Here is a 21,650-nt window from a genome sequence, read left to right on the forward strand (position 1 = left end):
CTGGGATACTATATTGGTTTATGTGTTATAAATGGTGATTAAACCAGTTATCCTAAGTATCTTCTATTGTCTTGGGGTGTGAGGAGGAAATAGCAGTCCTGTTATAGGTGGAGAATTCTAAGTGGGCATGATCTGAACATCTCTAATCTTCTGGATGCTAGAGAAAAATCATCAGGCTGGCCCCATGACTAGTCTAGCAAATAGTGGAGGGGGACCAAGCCCTTGTAATTTTTATCATATTTAGCAAGCCTTGGGAATTCAGGCAAAGTCCTAGTACTTCCCAGTAGTCAGGCCTCAGACTCTATACCTGGAGCAGGAAAGACTGGAGGTCTCCGGTAATCCCCTTCTCCTAACCAGGGCAGAAACTCAAACTCTAGAACAAAATTCAAAATATGTATACGGTAGTGTAATCTACAGAAAAGACTGGCGTTTTGATCAGTGCGTTGGACCAAACAAACACAGATTCAAGTAGTATCCAAGTTCGGGAAATGTTGTGTGTCTTATCCCCTGACATCTCACAGTAAAACTACTAAGTTGCTAACATGTGTGACCTAGAACTGGCAGCTGAACCAGGTACCACACTATCAACTTCAGCACTCAAAGGTTTAGAGAGAAATCACTGGATTTGGGCCATTAAGTATTATCACAAAATCTTGGAAGATAGAGAGACTATTACACTAATCACAGTCCTACTGGGTCCATGTCTCCCAAATAAAAGACCCCTTTCCTTGTTATATCTCTCTGGATTCTTGTCCTCATCCATTTCAATCCTATCATTCCCCAACCTCTTTCTTCCTTGGTCCCTCCCTTTTCTTGTGCCCTCTGGGGCCCTACTTAACAGATAACAAACCTCCTTTCATTCTTTTTTTTTCTGGGCAACAAGGGTATAGTGACTTGCCCTGGGTCACACAGCTAGTAAGTGTCAAGTGTTTGATGCTGGATTTGAACTCAGGTCCTCTTGAATCCAGGCAGGGCTGGTGCTTTATCCACTGTGCCACCTAGTTGCCCCCTCCCTTCATTCCTTTTCTTTTTGGGGGGAGGGGCGGGGCAATGAGGGTTAAGTGACTTGCCCAGGATTGCACAGATAGTGTCAAGTGTCTGAGGCCGGATTTGAACTCAGGTCCTCCTGACACCAAGGCTGGTGCTCTATCCACTGCACCACCTAGCTGCCCGTTCCCTTCATTCTTAATCTCTTCTTTTTACATTCAATTTTTCAATGATTAGGAAACTGTCTCTTTCTCTCTTTTTGGTCATTTTTCTCTCCATTCTACCTCCACTCCAACCATCATCTTCATCTCTCTCCACTTTCTCCAGTTTACTGAAACCTCAGACTATGTTTTGAGTAAATCAGCTTGAATAAGTGAGCTTTTACCTTATCTTACTAGAAAACAGGTTTCCATTTCTCAACCATGGACACACCTTGCCAATGTTTACATTCACTCTTTATAGTTTCCTATTTTGATGTCTGTACTTGTATTTTCAATACTGCATAGTGCTCTTTCTCTCTCATGAATGCTCTCTCTGCTTGTGTCTCTATCACTGTCTTTATCTCTCTGTCTCTTTGTCTCTGTCTCTCCTCTCCTCCCAGAGAATACAACATCCTTGGGATCCAGTACTGGTTGTTCCTTCTTTCATGTTCCTTAATACGCTAGACCAGGAGGAAGAAAAAAATTCACTCTTTGCTCTTCACAGCCACTTCCAGACCCTGCATTTATCATCATCACTCCTTTGATGTTCACTTTACCAATTTATATCATCTGCTTCAAGTGCTTGTGGCTGTGATCTACAGGCTTCCAGCTCACAATTTCTCTCCTTTGCAGATCAGTATCTAGCTTCTAGTCTTTTTCTTTTTCTCTTTCTTTTTTCTAACTCAGCTCCTGCCCTGACAATTGAGAACTTCAGTGAAAAAACTCAAAGACTTGGGCCTCCTAGTTTGTCAACATCCTAAACAGCCATGTCCTTCCCTTTATCTCATTGTTGGGTGACAAAGCTGTTCTTAGAGTTTATCATCACTTAGAACTTTATCACTTCCATGATTTTGTGATATGGAACTCAAATATACCCCTCTTTGGTTGCAATATCTTTTCTTTCCCATCTGTCCCTCTGCTTTACTCCTCCTAATCCTATTCTTCATTTTCACTGAAACCTCAAATCTCTCCATTCTTCCCTTATAATCCCAGCCCATTGTCCTTGTTCTAGCCTCACTTTTTTTTTCAGTCTTAGCCCAATTCAACTTTACATTGTCTGCCACCCTTAACCAAGACCCTAAGGTTTGACCATGGCATTCCCCTTTTCAAACAAACTTCAATGGGTACGACTGTATTGTATTGGTACAACACAAACTCCTTAGCTTGGGGCTGACTTTTTTTTAAGCACACACCTTTAAGTGCTTACTTGTTTGTCCAGAATTTTGCTAAGGCAAAAACTATCTTTGCCCTCAAAGAAGGCATTCTAAAGCGGGAAACAAAATACATAGGTAACTAGTGACCAAAAAGGATCACTTTAGTCTAAAAGTTATAGAGATAATGAGTAAGGTCATAAAGGAGTGAATTGGCAAATGTTAGAGCTTATTTAATCATGGTTCATTATTGCAAAACTGGAGGTATTAGGAAGAGAGAAGGTAAGTAGCAAGGTGATGAATGAGGATATTATGGAGATCGTATCAGACTTCCAAGATCTGGATCCCACTAACATTTCCACCCTCATTTCATATTACATCCCTTAAAAAGCTAAATTGCTAACCATTTCTCTGATTCATTAACAAATTTACTTCCTCCATGAATTTGCCACAAGTTTTTCCCTGTGTTTGGGAACTATTCAATGCCCTCCCCTTGATCATCATTCAGGACTGAATTCAAGGGCTGCCATTTTGGCAGAACATTCCCTCATTTCCCCCAGTTGTTAGTATTCCATCTTCTCAATTTTTTTTGTACTATACTTATTTCTGCATGGGTTGTATCTCCCTAGTAAAAGGTAAGCTCATAAAAAGTAGTTACTGTTTCTTTATTTTCTGTTATCTTCAGTGCCTAACATAGTGCTTTGCATATAGCAAGTAGTTAATAAATGATTTTTGAATTGAAAATAAACCCGTCTTTGTTTCTATAGCTGTGAGGTTTCAAATTGATCACTTGCAGGGGAAAATCATTAAAAGTATATGTATAGGGGGTGGCTAGGTGGCACAGTGAATTAAGCACCGACCCTGGATTTAGGAGTACCGAGTTCAAATCCGGCCTCAGACACTTGACACTTACTAGCTGTGTGACCCTGGGCAAGTCGCTTAACCCCCATTGCCCCGCAAAAAAATAAAAACAAAAACAAAAAGTATATGTATAATTTCTAGTCAAAGGTTTTATGCTGCATAAACCCATAATGCTTTGTCTGGCTTAGGATACACAGCCTAAGAAGAGTCTAGTAGAAGATAGACTGGTGAGTTGAGTAAAGAAAATTTATGGGCCTCAAAACTATGTAAACCCTTCAAGAATGCTAGAGAACAAAACAATTTCAATAGAAAATTCTTCATAAATAATTTAAAATCCTGATTAAAACTCTAGGGTGAAGGGAGGTGAAATTGAAGATATATTTGAAAATAAAATCAGTAATACTGGCAAAAATTTAAAAAAACCATGAGGACATTTTTTGCAAGCCAATGTCTCTAATGTTTTATTTTATTTTATTTTTAATTTATGGAATAAAACAAGCATTTCCATAACATAGTACAATAAAAAGATGATTGTATATGAACCTGTAAATCTACAATGTATGACTTGCTATTCCTTTGAAATATACAACAAAATTATCATGTAAATTTCTTTTTTTTCTACCTTCCCCACACCATAGAGGTGACTACTATTAGACACAAATAGCTATATATATGTAAAATTATTCTACACATACTTCTATTTATCAGTTCTTTCTCTGGATACAGATAGTTTCTTTTTTGATATGTCCTTTACAGTTAATTTGGGTATTTATAATAGTCAAAATAACTAACTAACTCAAAGTCATTCTTAAAATAATATTACTGTTACTGCATACACTGTTCTCTTGGTTCTACTCAATTTGCTCTTCATTATCTCATCTCTAATGGTTTTTAATAGGGTTTAAGTTAAATACATCTAAAGAGATGAACCTATTTTCATAAAAGGAAAAAAAACAGTCATTGGGGCTATTGATTAACTATGTGCTCTTAAAGAGTTTACATTACATCTCTGGACTTCAGTTTCCTCATTTGTAAAATGAAAATAAAAAACTGGACTAGATGACCTCTTAAGTTCTCTTCCATCTCTAAACACTGTGATCCCATAAAATCATATTGTTTTAATTAACTTAACAATATTTCTTCAACAGAGAGAAACATCTCGCCCCTGATATTCCTTTAGAGGGGAATGTAAGCAAGACAGATGTCATTTACGTATTATAAATGAGGAAACTGAGGGACAAATAAACTATGAATTTTTTTTTCAAAACGCTTAGCTGGTAGTACAGCTAAACAAAATGTAGGTCTTTTTACTTCTACTCCAGGTTTATGATATATCTCTAAAGGATATCTGCCCAGTGATCAAATTAAGATAAATACAAGTCAGACAAGTCCAAGAAATTTAAAGAAAGGAAATAAAAGAAAATAAGATATAGGCATCCAATAATCTGAGATATTGAAGTCCCACTAAAGAGTAAATGTGGCACAGTCCACATAGGAGGCTAATATAAAATATTATTCTCTGTGTGCATGCAAATCCCAAAGTCTGGATCTAAAACTGATATAATCACTCCATAGGAAAAGAACTGAGAAAAGTTAAATTGTTCCAATAGGTAGAGTGTTGGAATTAGAGGTAAGAAGACCTAAATTTAAATCCAAGATTAGCTACTTACAAGTTTTGTGTCCCTGGGCAATTCACTTAACTTCTGTCTCCCTCACTCTCCTCATCTGTGAAATAGGGCTAATAATAGTATCTACCTCCCAGAGTTTTTAAGAGGATAAATGACATAATATTTATATAATGTTTTGCAATCCTTAAGCACCATATAAAGGCTTATTTTTTTTTTCTTCAATCACATTTAGATGTCCCAATAAAAACCCAAATTGTAGCCCAATCTTCAATGACAGATAAGGACCAGGAATAAAATCAGGGTATGGATAAGGTGAAGGTTGCCAGTTCAATTTCTGTAAAAGTCAGTTGATTTTGGTCTATGCTGCTGACTATATCTCAAATGACTCATAAATTCATGGTTTTGGTCAGCAAATATGAACCCATGTGAGAATGTCAATGAATAAATACAAGACCATCACCACAACTAGAAAATAAACCTAAGAACATGGCCTTTTGAGCATGAGCTTACTATAATATTATACAAAGAAGGGCACCTTGTAGTTTATTTTGAAGCAGTTTTATAAACATGGGAGGAGAGCAGTATATCACATTTCCCCACAGAGAAATTCTGAGGGATGGTACAGGCTTAAAAGCTATGAAACCCAAAGTAGTTGTTTTGTGGCAGAAATCAACTTCTTACCCATTGCTATTCTTTGTCTAGCCACTGAACTTGTATTCTTGAATTATCAAGAGGTTTTGTGACTGCATATATCATATGGCACTTTTCTGGGAAAAAAGAATAAAAACTTAAGTAATCAAATAAACATTAGCCGTCACAAGTCCAAAAATATTGGGAATCACAATTATAGACACAGTTCATGATTACTACTTATAATGGGGGGCTGGGGAGAGATGTATTGAATAGAACACAAACTTGGAGTAATCAGTAGGGGACTTGAATTCCTTGTAAGACTTTGAATAGTTATAGGGCCACAGGCAAATTACTTAACTTCTCTGTGCCACCTTCATCACAAGATTGGTTTGAATAATGGCCTTTGTGAACTAGTTTTAAAACATTATGATGTTCAGACATTTCAGTTGTGACTCTTCATGACCCCATTTGGGGTTTTCTTGGCAAAGATACTGGAATGGTTCGCCATTTTCTTCTCTAGGCAATTTTTTCAGATGAGCAAACTGAGACAAACAGGGTTAAGTGACTAGCCCAGGGTTACCCTGCTGGTAAATATCTGAGACTGGATTTGAACTCAGGTCTTCCTTATTCCAGGCCTACTTCTCTATCCAATATGTCATATTATACAAGTAATAAAAATAGAACTACTTTTAATATTAGAACATTACACTCCATTACCATGGTAGTTTTTAAAAATTATTATTATTATTCCTAGAGATAACCTTTATTTTTCTAGGCAAAACAAAAGAAAGATATTTTCCTTTCAAACAGCCCAGACATTTTGTCACAGACCCATTACATTTTGGGGGGAAGGGTGATGTGAAGCATGAGGGAGATGAAAGATGAAAAGTTTATGGGCTATGTAAATCTAGGGAGAATTGGGTTATAAAAAGGAATCTCTGAATACAATTCAAGGAATCCAACATCTGAATAAATATACATGGCATAGAACCTGGAGTTATAGAAATATTTGTTTCTGCTAACTTTAATTGCCTCTTGTTTTTTGGAGATCAACTCATAAAACTGTATGATTCTTCCTTTGACTATGTAAAACTGAAGTGATAAATGCTGCTACATAATTATCCCTCAAATAAAATGGAATGAAAAACTATATAAAATAAAATTGAATTCTAATGGCATCTTTAAAAAAGGGGAAATTACATCAAAATAGAAAATAGTTGGTAATGTCACTTTAAAAGTTTAATAATTCCAGATTGCTATATTTTGTGATACAATTATGAATTCTAGCTGTGAATTAGTTTAGCAACACAGAAATTCATTTGAATATTTCTGTACATATTCCCCAATCATATATATTATATATATTCCTTGGGTTCTTTTGTTGGGTCCTATTTTCTTCTGCTTAACCAATTTCATATGCGCATACCCTATCAAAATAAGGTTGGAATCTGATGTTAGGTATTAACTCCTTTAATCTCTGACCAATAGGTTAGTGTTCCCACTGGGCACAAAGGCGACAGAAAGTCTAACAGAGTTTGACTGTGAAAGGAGGGTGTGAGAGTAGAGGGACCTAAGGAATAAGAGGGGAGGGCCTTTGGAGGAGGGAGAGTCCCAAGGAGTCCTCAGGGGTCCATAATGGAGTACCAAAGGAGGGGATTGTCAGAGTGAACATAGGGAGGGAGAGGAAAGGCATGGGAGGAACTTGGAGGGGTGGGGAAAAGACCTAAGGCTGCACTAGAAGAAAAGACTGAAGAAGACTGTTATTCCGCAGAAGGGGTGTGTGTCATGTATGTGTTGGGGTGGAGGGTGGGGTGGGCTATCTGGATCTGGGAAAGATTTCAAGAGTATTTGATAAAAGACCTAAGCCAATGTGGTGGTTTAAGGGAGTATCTGATTGAGGGCTGAGCCAGAGAGAAACTCCAAGAAGAGATATGCATGTGGGGGAGGGGTGGGGGAAAAGGAGGGAAGAGGAGCTGAGTCAGCACCAAGGGGGCAGGGAACAGCAATAAGAGGCTACATATTTGAATGGATACTGCATTGGCCATTTGGGAGATGGCTTGGCATCTTGTCCTGGCACTACCATTATAATTAACTGTGGGACTTTAGACAAGCCACTCTGTCTCTCTGGGCCCCAGCTGCCTCACCTTGAAAATGAGAGTTGAACTAGATGTTCACTAAATTCCTTCTAGCTCTAATTCTTCTATCTATATGGTTTCTTCAACATCTAAATCCCATGATGCTATTATTCTGAAGTGATCAATCAGAAATATTCAGTCTATTCTGAAAATCACTGATGAGTCAATGAAATAAACATTGGCAGCTATTGGGGAGGGGGGAGACCCAGCAGCTTTGAGTGTTCTAACAGTGGCAATGGAAACCACAGAGTAGATGTGCAAAGGGGGAAAGGAATGAACTGAGATGTGTTAACAGCAACAAACAAAAACAAAGCCTTGGCGTATAAGATAGCAGTATGACTCTATTGAATGAATAGGAAGATAGCCCAGCCATTTTGGTGTTCTGTCAATTTCCTCAAGACAGGATATGAATGCAAATTTAAGTAAGTAAAAATATTGTTAGGTTGCTGGGCTTAAGGTCTGGTAGAGCTGTGTTCAGATTCCTACTCTGACACTTATTAACTGGATGACTCTGGGCGAATCAATTTAGCTCTCCTGGATGCCACTTTCTTCATTTGTAAAATGAGATGATTAGATTATCCTTCTAATGTCCTTTCTAGCTTTAGATTTATGAGTTTATGATCCAATCCAGGATGGATTTTTCAAATGCCTAATTTGTGCAAGGCAGGGGATAGACACTGAGGTTTTATAAAGATTAAAAAAAAAACACCAAAAAAAGTAATTGCCTTCAAGAAGCATACATTTTACTGAGTGAGAGTGGGAGAGTGAGAGTTTATAAAACTAAACAAAACAAAACAAAATAGACAGGAAGGGAGAGAATGCTAGTGGGCAGGGGCTCTTAACCTGGGTCTCATTGGAATGCATTTCAGGGGTCAGTGAACTTGGGATCTTAATTTTCACTTAGAAATTTAACATTCACTTCAATAATGAATGTAGGCAACAGATCACTACAGTATACCAGACTGCCATAGAGGTTCAGCACTTGTAGTGGAACAAGCACACGCATGCGCATGGGCATGCACACACACACACACACACACACACACACGCACACAGAGAAGAAACACTGAACTACTGGGATCAGGAAAGGCTTCCCATAGGAGAAAACAACCAGGATAAGCCCTTACAGGGGCCAAAAACTCTAAGGTGTTGAAATTAGCATGGAGTATATTCCAGACATGGGATAAAATCTTTGTAAAGGCAGGGATGGAAATAGGAAGTGGGCTTTTGATTTTAGTGGACAGCAAGTAGGCCAGTTTTGCTGAAATGCAGAGTGCACAAAAGTGAATAATGTGAAATAAACCTTGAAAGGTAGGCAGGAGATGGATTGTAAAGCATTTTAAAATGGTAATGTGAATAGTGTATGTGAAGTTTCTTGAGTCAGGAAAGTGACACAGACAGAGCTGTGAGTTAGGAATAGCATTTTGGAAGTTGTGTGGTGGATAAATTGGAAAGAGGAGAGATTGAATGCTGGGTATCCAGATTAAGAAGCTATTGCACTAGTTGAGAGAAAGGTGATGGATTTTCAAATGAAGGTAATAACAATATGATTCAAGAAAAGAGGATGAGTGGGAGAAGTGTGGGGAATATATAAATGACAAGACTACGGATGTTGGATATGGGGGATGAGGGATAAGAAAAGGTCAAGGACTATGAGGTTACAAAACTGGGGACCTGGTAGAATGGTGAAGCCCTAGGTAGAAATATGGAATCTTGGAGAAAGTTGCATTATCAGGGGAGATAATGAATTTCATTTTGTGCATGTACATTTGATTTGTCTGCAGTATATCCAATTGGTGGTGACCAACAGGCAGTTAGTGATGCTGGATTAGCACACTGAATAGACACTGAACTAGACACTGGGAGAACCTACTTACAGGTGATAATTAAACCCATAAAGTTTATGAAATTGTGATCTCTCTCTCTCTCTTTCTCTCTCTCTCTCTCTCTCTCTCTCTCTCTCTCTCTCTCTCTCTCTCTCTCCTTCTTTTTCAGGACAATGAGGGTTAAGTGACTTGCCCAGGGTCACACAGCTAGTAAGTGTCAAGTGTTTGAGGCTGGATTTAAACTCAGGTCCTCCTGAATCCAGGGCCAGTGGTTTATCCACTGCACCACCTAGCAGTCCCCAGTTTATGAAATCTCAAAGAGAGAAGATGTAGAGAGAGAAGGAAATCCCAGTACAGAGTTTTAAGGAACACTTGCAATCAAAAATCCAAGAGAGAAGAGAGCCTGAGAAAGAATGGTCAGTCAGGTGGGAGGAGAACCATAAGAGAATAGTGTTAAGAATGCTGAAGGGGCTGGGGGCAGCTAGGTGGTGCAGTGGCTAAAGCACCAGGCCTGGATTCAGGAGGATCTGAGTTCAAATCCAGAGTCAAACACTTGACATTTACTAGCTGTGTGACCCTGGGCAAGTCACTTAACCCTCATTGCCCTGCAAATTAAAAAAAGAAAGAAAGAAAGAAAGGAAGAAAGAAAGAAAGAAAAATAAAGAATGCTGAAGGAATGATCAGTCAATCAATAAGAATCTATTAAACACCTACTATGTGCCAGGCACTGTTTCAAGAACTCAGGAAACAAACAAATGAAAAAAAATGGTAAAAGACAATCCCTGCTCTCAAGGAGCTCACAATCTAAAGGGGAAGACAACATTCAAGCAAATCTGTACAAACAAGATAGATACAAGATAAGTTGGAGATAATCAACAGATGAAAGGCATTAATATTAAAGGAAATGTTTCTTGTAGAAGGTGGGATATTAGCTGGGAATCCAAGTGGTAGAGATGAGGAGAAAATTCCATGCAAGGGAGAATAGCCAGTGAAAATGACCAGACTCAGTAAATGAACTCTCTTGTTTGTGGAACATTGGGGAGCCCAGTGCCACTGGATCAAAGGGTATCTTGGGGATAAAGATGGCATATGTAGATTAGAGACAGGTTGTGAAGAGTTTTGAACACTAAATGAAGGATTTTATATTTGATCCCAGAGGTAATAGGGAGCACTGAAATTACTTTGAGTACAGGTGAGACCTACACTCTAAAAAGACCACAGGGACACAGGGAGTGGTCAATGATGTGGAAAGCTAAAGAGAGGTCAGAAGGACAAGAACAATGAAAAGGCTATGGGATTTAGTATGTAAGAAATCTTTGCTGACTTTGGAGAGAACAGTGTTGAGTTGTGAAGTAGAAAATGGGATTTTAAAAGACTGAGTGGGAGAAAAGAAAATGGAAATAAGAAGTGTAGATAGCTTTTTCTAGTTTGTCTGTAGGGAGGAGAGATGTAAATTTATAGCATCTGATTTTAACTTTTCTTGGTAACTAGTGACTAGACATACCTCCCTTGTCTAAAATGTTGTACGTGGGAGGAAGAGACTTCTTACACTACAATCTTCTTGAATACCTTTTCTCCCTTTTTCCTATCACATTCCCTGTCCAAAGACTCCAATTATCTGACACACTCGCTGCCCTCTTCTTTTGATATGATGGGGAAGGAAGGGGTGGAAAAAGAGTGATATCCCACTTTCAGAAATGAAGGTTTTGGGAGCAGAAGACCATCCCTCTCCAAAAATAAGTCTGAATCGAGTTGTGAGAGAAATGTCAGCCCCAGGGACTATGGAGTCAATTATTAAACAACAACAACAACAAAAAACCCCAAAACTGGCAGGGAGGGTGATAGCTGTGGTTAAGGGGGTGGAAGCTTATGACATCTAGAGGGGACGTTAATGGGAAGGTCTTTTCCATCTTCCCCCTTTTCTCCATCTTATAGCATAAGGGATCTTCTCAAGCCTTCTTCATATCCTGAACACTGGTGGCAATCCACATTTTCCCATACATATCTCCCTATTCCCAAGGACTCAGAAGATTAATGATTTCAAAGACACCCCTTCCTCCTCTTCCAGGCACATACTTCTCAACTCCACAACTCCTTCCCACTTGGTGCTTTAGAAGAAGAGCACCCAAGATGTAGGAGCCCCAGTATAAAGGGAGTATGTTTCCTGGTACAGACTTGTTCATGTCCTGAAGAGGGGACGATGGCAAACAAACTTCATTTCCTGGAGGAGCCTGTTTAGTTAGCAATCCTGACCCTCCAACACTTTTATAGGAACCCATAGCTTCTCTCTTCATCCTTGGGATATTGACTTGGCCATGCCAGGGGCAAAGCCCCACTATTCAAGCCTGCCCTCATAGCTTGACCTGGTCAGAGCAATTTACCATTTGCAGTATCTCATTATGTATTCTTACTTTAAACAGTCTTTTTCTTTTCACATCTTCTACCACTCTGGCCTCATCTTCAGAACAATCCCTGTTATGGCTAACAAGCAAAGTGAAGAAAAACCCAACGATTAATTGCATCCTCAAAATCATGATCCAGGGAAAGCTGAGGACTATGTGTGGAGGGAGAAAATATGCATGCAAATGTGACATTTGGATCTTTAGAATTTGTGCTTGATATAATGTAGAAAAAATTTACCTGCTGGCCAAGCAATAAGGAAATTGGGGTAATAAAGTAAATTGACTTTATAGGGCCTATAATAACTGTTATTTATATAGTATTTTAAAGTTTGCAAAGTTCTTTACAACTTTAACTTTAAACCTTTAACTCATTTGAACCTCACAACAACCCCATGAGGTAGGTACTACAGCTATTATTGTCCTCATTTCATATATGAGGAAACTGAGTCTCTGCATGAGTGGTGTATCCATGATAACAGAGCTATTAAGTGTCAGAGGCTGGATTTGAACCTAGGTGTTAATTCATTATTTTAAGAACAACACTTTATCCATTACACAAGAAGAGTACACAGGCCTTGGAAGTTTCAGTAAAAATTCTTTAGCAAATTGGACCACACTTAGGCTAGTATGACTTTTAAAAGTTGATTTGTTTGAATAATAATAAACTATGTACCCTTTATTTAACTACACAGAAGCTATTTATGCCCTTGTGAATTTGTAAGATTTATATCCAATAAGCATGGTTCCATCCAGTTGACCATGATACCAAATCATACCTATATATGTATAGCAATTTGAGCTTACTTCTCAGCTTACACAATCTTTAAAATATTAGGTTTGGTGACACACCTGTGCCTTTCCCCCCCCTCATGTCATATAAGTGACAATGTAGCTTTATATTCCAAAATTGGAGACTAGAGCCTATTAACCCTAACTCTACACAGGTAAATAAATGAAAAAGACTTCTCCACATGTGGTTTTATGCTTTTATATTTTGAAAACTTCTTCTTAATCACTTATGAAATGAATTCATAAATTGAAATCTGCTTAATTTGCAATCAAAAGCAGTAGGACAATGCTATCTCTATATGTTTTCAGAATTTAGTTCCCGCTGTTTTGGGAAAGTAACCAAAAGCCTGAGAAGAGTTGCCAAATATCCTGAGGAGAGGCTGCGGAGAATAAGCTATTTTTGCTATAATTACTTGAAAATCATTGTCACCAGAAGTAAATGTAATTACTGCATTTCCTAGTACAAAAAGGAATTCAAAATTTTAACCTGTTTTCCACAGGACATTTTTTGTTGATTCTGAATTTAATCATAACAACTATTAAATTAGGCGTGCACTAACTCCTGAGATAATATTCAATAATCAATATAAGTCCTTGGGGCTACAAAGTCAATAAATGTCTCCTTCTAGTACTTGGTAAATTGATAAGTGAAGGCTTCAAACTTAATGGAGAAATCTGCTTATCTGCTTAGGCTGGCAAATGATCTCCAATGTCAAAATTATCACATATTAAAATGGTTCATTCCACATGGTCCTTCAAACATTCATTCATTCAGCAAATATTCATTAAGCAACTCTGTTGTGCAATGCACCATGCTGTGTATTTCTGGTGAGGATTAGGCATATATGTGTGTGTTTTATTTATATAAAATACATTTTTAATGTCTTCTTTTGGGCTAACAGGGAGTATAGAGCATGAAATAATTTTGACCTAAGGATTTATTTTTTATATTTAACTAAATATCAGATAGAGACATTATTTTGGCCTAATTTATAGACAGTGATTTCTTGGTCCAGGGAATTCCCTCTATTGTTGCAGATAGGCAGTGTATCTATTGCTTGGGGAATGTAGAATTTAAGTAACTTGACCACAACATATTTGAGAGGTAGGAGGACTTTGGCTCAAGTCTTCCTGGTTTCTAAATCTTGGATTCAAATCTTGCCTCAGGCAATATTATTAGCACAGCAACACTCCTTTAACCTCTAAATGCCTGAGGCAATACTCTTAAGATTGTAAATTCCAGATGAGCTTGTGTTTCTATACCAGAGTTACTACACCAGTGAAATCACAGGTGTGAAAAGAGAGAGGAAAAAAAAAAGAGAGGGGGAGAGAGATTAGATAATGACATTTCATATAGTTTTGCAAATAGGCAAGAAGTATCTTTTGATCTTTGTTGTAGTCTTTGAGAATCAATGTGTTGATTTCTATTATATGCATGATGATTTTCTAACCAGAACTGACTTTCCTGAAAGTATACTTTTTTTTTTTAAACTCAGACCTCAGTAGACAAAGAACATCTCTTTCAAAGTCCTGAGAGAGGTATCTAGAGTTCTTATTGAATAGAATACATCTTTTGTTACTATCCTAACCTTTATATTGGGCAGCTAGGTGGCATGGGAGATAGAGCACTGGCCCTGAATTTGGGAGGATCTGAGTTCAAATATTCTCTCAGATATTTATTAGTCATGTGACCCTGGGCAAGTCACTTAACCGATTTTCTCAAACATCCAGGCCATCACCAGCTATATTGATATATATCTTGCTACTGGACCCAGATGCTCTGGAGGAAAGTGTGAGGTTGGTGACCATGTACAGTCCTCTCTCACTTAAACCCAATTCAGTACAAGTCATGACATCACCCTGATGTCATGGTCCTCTTCAAGAATGAGAGACAAACAACACTCCTTTATATAGATTACCTGGAAGTCAAATTTATCTATAATGCTGATGGGACTATAGTTAAGTGAACTCTTTCTTTACAACCAGAAGATAGGAGAGGTTAGACATGAGATGGATACATTGGCAACTGGAATGTGGCCAATGGGGAATTAGACAGAGCTAGAAGACCTTTTCCTGTACATAGGGGCTGTTGCAGAAGAATAAGTTCAGGGCATTGTTAGCTCACTCCTCATTCACAGAATCACAAAGTCTCTGGGTTGGAAAAGTTCACAAAGGTTATGCAGTATAAACAACATCTAAATGAGAAATCCTTCCACAACACATCTTTGCTTGAAAACTAGTTGGGGGAAATCCAATGTCTGTCTGTCTGTCTGCCTGTCTCTCTTTATTTTGCAGGACACAAGGGTTAAGTGACATGCCCAGGGTCACACAGCTAGTGAATGTCAAGTGTCTGAGGCTGGATTTGAACTCAAGTCCTCCTGAATCCAGGGCCAGTGCTTTAGCCACTGCGCCACCTAGTTGCTCCAAAGCCCAATGTCTCTTGAAGCAATCTGGTTAACCTTTGATAACTCTAGTTGTAAAGAAATTTTTCTTTAGGGTGAGGCTACCTTTCTTTCTGCAACTTCCATCTATTGCACAAACTAAGGGTTCTTAGCCTTGTTTCAAAAATATTTTGATAACTATATTTTTGTATAGTTGGTTTCATTTGCAATCTCATACTTTTGATTCTATGCATTTAAAAACATTACTTTCAGAAGGGATCCACAGACTTCACCACACTGGCCAATGTGTCCATGATAAGAAGAAGGAGGAGGAGAGGAAGAAGAAGAGGAAGAAGAAGAAGAGGAACCTTCACTCAATTTTCTTCCTTCTGTGGACAGATCTCTTACTTTCCTAGGGATTCACAAAAAAATCCCAGATTTCTTTCATATAAAGGTTTGTCTACAGACAAGTCTCTCATTCTTATATTTACAGAATTCATTAAAAAAATTTGATTGTAGGACTTTATAGTTAAAATGATTCAATTTCATTATATTAGATTTAGCTCACCATTCCAGCTCGCCAAGATATTTTTGATTCTGTAATCTGTTAATTATCACTTCCAATTTTAGATTTCTGCATATTTGACAAGGAGATTCTATATATCTTCTTTCAAGTTATTTATAAATATCCTAAATGTTAAAAGGTACTTATAGGACCAAGAACCATTTACTGGTATGCTCCACCAGAGGCCCATCTCTAAGCTGATACCAGCTTATTAATGACTAACAGCTCTTTGGTCTGGTCCTTACACCCAAAACTATGTTTCCACAAAATTGTATTTTCATTAACCCATATCTCCCCATTTTGTCCACGAGGATAGAATGGAAGACTTTGTCAGATGATTAGTTGCAATCTAGGTGAACCATACCTACCTCCTATGTCCTACGTGTGAGAAGCCATTCTGACTCAATTATCATTGTTTTTGTTTCTAGTGAAAGGAACTGGTCTTGTAATTCCATTGACATGGAGGAGAAGCTTCCTCTACCAATATAGGTCAGCTGGAGCCTTTCCTGAAATTCAGAGATTTGCTCAGGTTCATACAGTGAGTATGTGAACGAGATGGGACAGTTTCTAAAGTCTTTTATTTTTTAGAAACCATTGTTTAGAAACCATTCCTTTTACAATTCATTCCAGAAGTTTGGTGGTTAAGTCAGAGTATTTTCTAAGCACCTATTACCTGCCAGGTACTGTGTTAGGAATTGGAACCACACAGACACACAGACATATAGTCACACATACCAAAAAAGGTTCCTCCTCTCAAGGAGCTCACAGATCAATGGGGCGGGGGTGGAGGTGGGGGGGGAGGGATAATATGTAAACAGCCTTTTCCAATCAAGCTGTAGAGAGGAAAAAATTTAGAGCTAATCAACAGCAGAAAGGCACTAGCATCAAAGGGGTTGGGAAAAGTTTCTTATAGAACATGCAATTTTACCTGGGACCTGAAAGAAGCCAGAATGCAGGAGTGAGAATTCCAGGGATCTTCAGAAGATGAAGGGTCCTGGGTGAGGACCATCGAGGCCAGCAGCAGTATACCATAGAGCACTTGGTCAGAGAAGGGGGAAGAGTAAAGTGTAAGAAGACTAGAAATGTAGGAAGGAGTAAGGTTATGAAGGGCTTTGATAGTCAAATAGAAGATATTATGTTTGAACCTGGAGGTAACAGGAAGCCAAAGGGGTTTGTTGAATTGGGGTGAGTGGGTGTAGGGGTGGAGTGGTCAGAAGTATTCCTTAGAAAGTTCACTTTGGAAAAAAAGAAAGTTCATTTTGATATTTCAGTGGAAGAGTAGGGAGAAAATTTGAGAGCAGAAGATTAGCCAGTAGGCTATTGCAGTAGTCCAGGTGTGAGGTGATGAGGGCCTGTACTTGAGCTATGAATTGGCAGTGTCATACAAGAAAAGAGGGTGTATAAGAGAAAATAAAAATCTAGCTCACTGGTCTATCACTTGTAAACTCCAGCCTTTTCTCTTTTTGAAACTATTAGAACACTTTCCTTTTTCTAGTCCTATTCTCCTCTTCTCCAGGGTCTCAGAGATCTCAGATAATGCTTGAGCAATGGCACCTGACAGTTCTTTTGGTACCTACGGATGTAGTTTATTTAGGTCTGGGGACTTCAATTAATTTAAGGCATCTAGGAGCTCTCTTACTCTCTCCTCATTTTTGGGTGTTTGGGCGGGGAGGAAGAAGGTTTCTGAGGGATTTGGGAAGAAGGGCTCTGGGGAAGTTGGGGTGGGTGGCTTGCACCTATGGCTTTTTCTTTACTTGGTATGAGGACTTCTTGTGTAGAAATTTCCTCCACTACTCTTGACTAGAAACTTTTCTGTAACTTACAGCCACAGAGAGTTTCTTAGATCCCTGAGAGCTTAGCATCTTTCCCTTGGTCACACAAGTAGCATGGTCAGAGACAGAGCTTTAACTGTGAATTCTAAGTCCAAAGAGAGCTCTCTAATGAATAAGCCATGTTGCTCCTCATCTCATTTCTTTTAAGCTTAAACTCCTTATTAACCATTTTTCCTGCCCTTCTCAGTTTGAAGATTTTTTTTTTCTCTTGGAATAGAAAACACATTTTAAAAATTTGAGTAGTTCTGGTTTTTGTATCTGTTTTTATTATGTATTTCTCCCATAGAGCAGTGCTATTTCTCTTATATGCTTCTTATACATTAAAAAACTCACACCTTTTTTACATCTTCAGTATTCATTACAATAAACCTTAGCTCATTCTCAACCTTAGTGTACTTAACACTATTTCTACAAGACTGTGCCTTTCTTTTGTGTTTCTACTCCATTACATAACCTTTATCCTCTAAACTTATTATTGTTGTTTTAATTTAAGATGGTTCAGAATTAACTCTGCATTTACATTGGTCTATTTATGTTGTTCTACTTTTTCTTTCCCCTCAGAATAGTTTCTGTTTATATCACCAGGATTTAATTCTTGACAATTCCCTATGTCTCTGAAACTGACTTTCTTTAATGGGAATTTTAGACCAGTGGATTTTATCTATCATTTCTCTGAACACACTGGAGTATCTTCATCCAAATTTAGGGTATATGTTAGTGTATGCTTGGATTTCCTCTCTACTATCATGAATTATCAGGTAAATTAATCACTTGTTCACAAGGATCCACCTCTTTTTATTTCAGAAACTGGTTCTTCATTTTTGTTCATTCCATCAGGTCAAAGATTTTGTTTTCTCTACCTTTCTACCTTCAAGTGGAGGAATTTACAAGAAAAAAGAAGCAAAAAAAAGAAATGGAGAGGAAAGGAGAGAAAAGAATAGAGAAAGAGAAAAAGAGAAAAAAATGAGAAGAAAGAAGTGGAAGGGGAAGGGAGGAAGGAAAGAAAGAAGAAAGGAAGGAAAAGGTTCATGAAGAAAAGACAGTAAATTATCAGCTACTTTTCTCTTGGCACAGAGAGAACTCTAGAAGAGGGGAATTAAAATTTCTCACTCCTATATTAATAGAATTAAAATCTGAAAAGTAAACTCTCCCACTACTATAATATTATGATTCTCCATCAGGATCTCTTCCCTAAATTCATCTATTTCCTCCTTCTGTCCAGGTTGTCTGTAGCATATACCTGTGACAATATCACTTTGCCTCCTTGCTTTTTAAATTTATCAAAATACTATCCAGCATGCTCTTCTCTTTTGGATTCCTAGATTCCTCAAATGAATATTCTAGATATGTAGTTCTACCGAGCCCCACCTTTGTATCTATTCTGTTCCTTTCAAATAAAGTGTAATGACTAACATTAATATAATGCTCTAAGGTTTACAAAGCACTTTATATACATCCTCTCATTTGATCCTCAGAATAATTCTGTTAGGTAGGTATTATTGTTCCAATATCACAGAAAAGGATACTAAATTCCATAGAGGATAAGTGCTTTGCCTAGGGCTAAATAGATAGCACTGGAAGCCAAGTCTCACACCCTGGTCTCTCCTGATTTAGTGCAATGCACTTTCCATCATTCTAATCTACATCTCAAATTTAAACTCTTAGACTTATTCCAGGCATCATTGTAATCTAATAAGTCTCAATGTTAACTGGGTATCACTCAGGTTGGATTTGTCTCCTTGCTTTAGTATTTCCATTTTACTTTATTACCCATACTCTGTAAATCTTTGTACAGATGTGGGTTTGATTGCTGTCTGCTTTCTCAGATTTTTTTTTTCTCCTGTCAAGTATTGGGTATATCTATTGCTATACTTTTCCCCATATTATAACTTTCTATACCTTTATCATTTCTCACTTGGCAGACATGTATGGGTAGTTTTGTTACTTCCCTCTCAGTTATTATGTTAAAGCCCTTTAATGAAATTTATAAGACTCCACACAATTTCTTTTCTTTTCTTTCTCTTTCTTTCTCTTTTCTTTTTTCCCTTCCTTCCTTCCTTCCTTCCTTCCTTCCTTCCTTCCTTCCTTCCTTCCTTCCTTCCTTCCTTCCTTCCTTCCTTCCTTCCTTCCTTTTCTGTTCCTCCTTCTTCTCGTTCCTCCCTCCTCTTCCCCCTCTCCCTCTCCCTCTCCCCATCTCTTTCTCCCTTTCTTTCCCAGCTCACAATAAGTGTACTCCATCTCTGGGCAAGAATTCACCATTCTAGAATTCAAAGCCTATGCCCACATAATGTCTTAAACAGTTGTTTGCTTCCCCAAACTCCCATTCGGTTTAGATGTACCTACCTTCACTTGGCAGCATGGATAAAAATGTCTCTTAAATCTCCGAGGGCTTCAGGTTCTTTTCTAGAACTTCTCAATCCCTAACAACGCATTATTGCTTTTGTCAATGTCACCTGTTACTGTTGGAAGCAGCAGAAGCTGGCATTTAAAGCCCATCACAATCTGGCTCTTTCCTCCCTTTCCAGTCTAACATTTTGCTGTCTTTCATGTACGCTTCTGAGATCCAGCTGCACAGGCCTCCTGGCTGTTCCTCACACATAAAAATCCATTTCCCTGCTCTGCCTTTGTACTAGCTTTCTACCAGGGAATGAATGTTCTTCTTAGCCCCTAACTCTGAGTTTCCCTGGCTTCCTTCCACGCTCTGCTTCAGTTTCACCTTCTTCAGGAAAATCTTCCTCATTCCCTCTGCACAGGGAGTCCCTTCCTCTAGGATCACCTTCCACTTAGATCTTTTAGGTTTTTTGCGGTTAATAATTGGCGTGTTGTCTCCCTCATCAGAACATGAGTTCCTGGAGACCAGGGACTGTTTTGCCTCTTGATAAAAAGAAAGAAACACTCCCGATCCACTTGCACTTAACAATACTCTGGCAACTTCTTCAACCTGTGAGCTCACTCTACCCGGGGCCTTACATTATACATGAGAAGTCTCTACCACCCATGACCCTCTGACTGGCTAGTTCCTCCCCAGATCCTTCATTTAAATGAGGAGATCCAGACTAGGCACACCTTCATTCCTCTCCAGGCTCCTTGCATTGCTGACTCTCCTGGACTTTCCAGTGTCTCAGAAACTTCTTGACCCTAGAAGCTTATTCTACCCCTGCGCTTGACATCTTGCTGTACTCTTGACTCTCCAGGACTTTATCTCCTTGTCCCACCTCCTTCCTCTCCTTCTTCCCCTTTCAACTTCCACTGTTGTAATACAACTTCTTTGAGGGCACCGACTAGGACTGGCTTTTATTCTTTCTGCTTGTTTTTGTATTTTCCTGCACTCATTACAGTGATTGGCACCTAGTAAGCACTCAGTAAATGTTTTCTGACTATATGACAAGTCTTAGGAGGATCTACATCATATTTTGGAAAGACAAGGATCTGTTTTTAATGTCAGTCTGATAATTTACTGTTTTGGTCCTCCCAAGGACCTCTATTCCTTTATTGAATGTCATCTCCTTGGATACTCCCTATAGATCCATATCATTACTTCCTGGAGTTCAAGATTCTATTTCTTCTTGAAAGGGTGCAGCTCTTTTATCTACAGGAAACCTATTACTTATTAAACATTTGTAATCCTTCTTTCCTTTTTTCTCTATGCCAATCTTCTGAACTCCAACCCTGAACCAAGGATTTCCCTATGTCAGTTCAGATTCCTCACTCCTTCCTTCATTTTCTGTTTCTTTTAATTTTTAAAAGTTTTTTTCTTACATGCTTTTTTCCCCAATAAATATTTAATTTTCCTTCATTGCCTTGGGAAATGATATTCCTTCATCCTGTGAAATGGTATAGTAGAAAGAACAGTGACTCTGGGGTTAAAACCTCACCTCTTATACTTTTCTTTTAAGAGGAAGAACAGCTTGCATAAATATACCGTAGCTATTACTTCACATTGGCAGAAACACAATATAGTTGCTGCAAAATTCTTCTTGCTCCTTAGTCCTTTGCCCTCTGTCATTCTTGTTGGTGGTTCTTTTGGCCAGTTCTCATCTGACTATAATAAACTGTGTAGTTCTCATGTCCGTTTGCTCTATCTGCTGTACTGAATGCTCCATATCTGGGGACCACTGGGTGAGGCTTTATTCTAGAAGAATCCCTAAATGATTCTCACTTGCTTTTAAAAAAAAAAAACTGGTGCTTTTCACCTTCTTAAAAAAAAAACTTTGATGTAAATAGAATCTTTTCACAATTGATATCTATGAGACAGTATCT

Source organism: Dromiciops gliroides, chromosome 6, assembly GCF_019393635.1.
Source record: "Dromiciops gliroides isolate mDroGli1 chromosome 6, mDroGli1.pri, whole genome shotgun sequence".
In the NCBI taxonomy this organism is placed as follows: domain Eukaryota; kingdom Metazoa; phylum Chordata; class Mammalia; order Microbiotheria; family Microbiotheriidae; genus Dromiciops; species Dromiciops gliroides.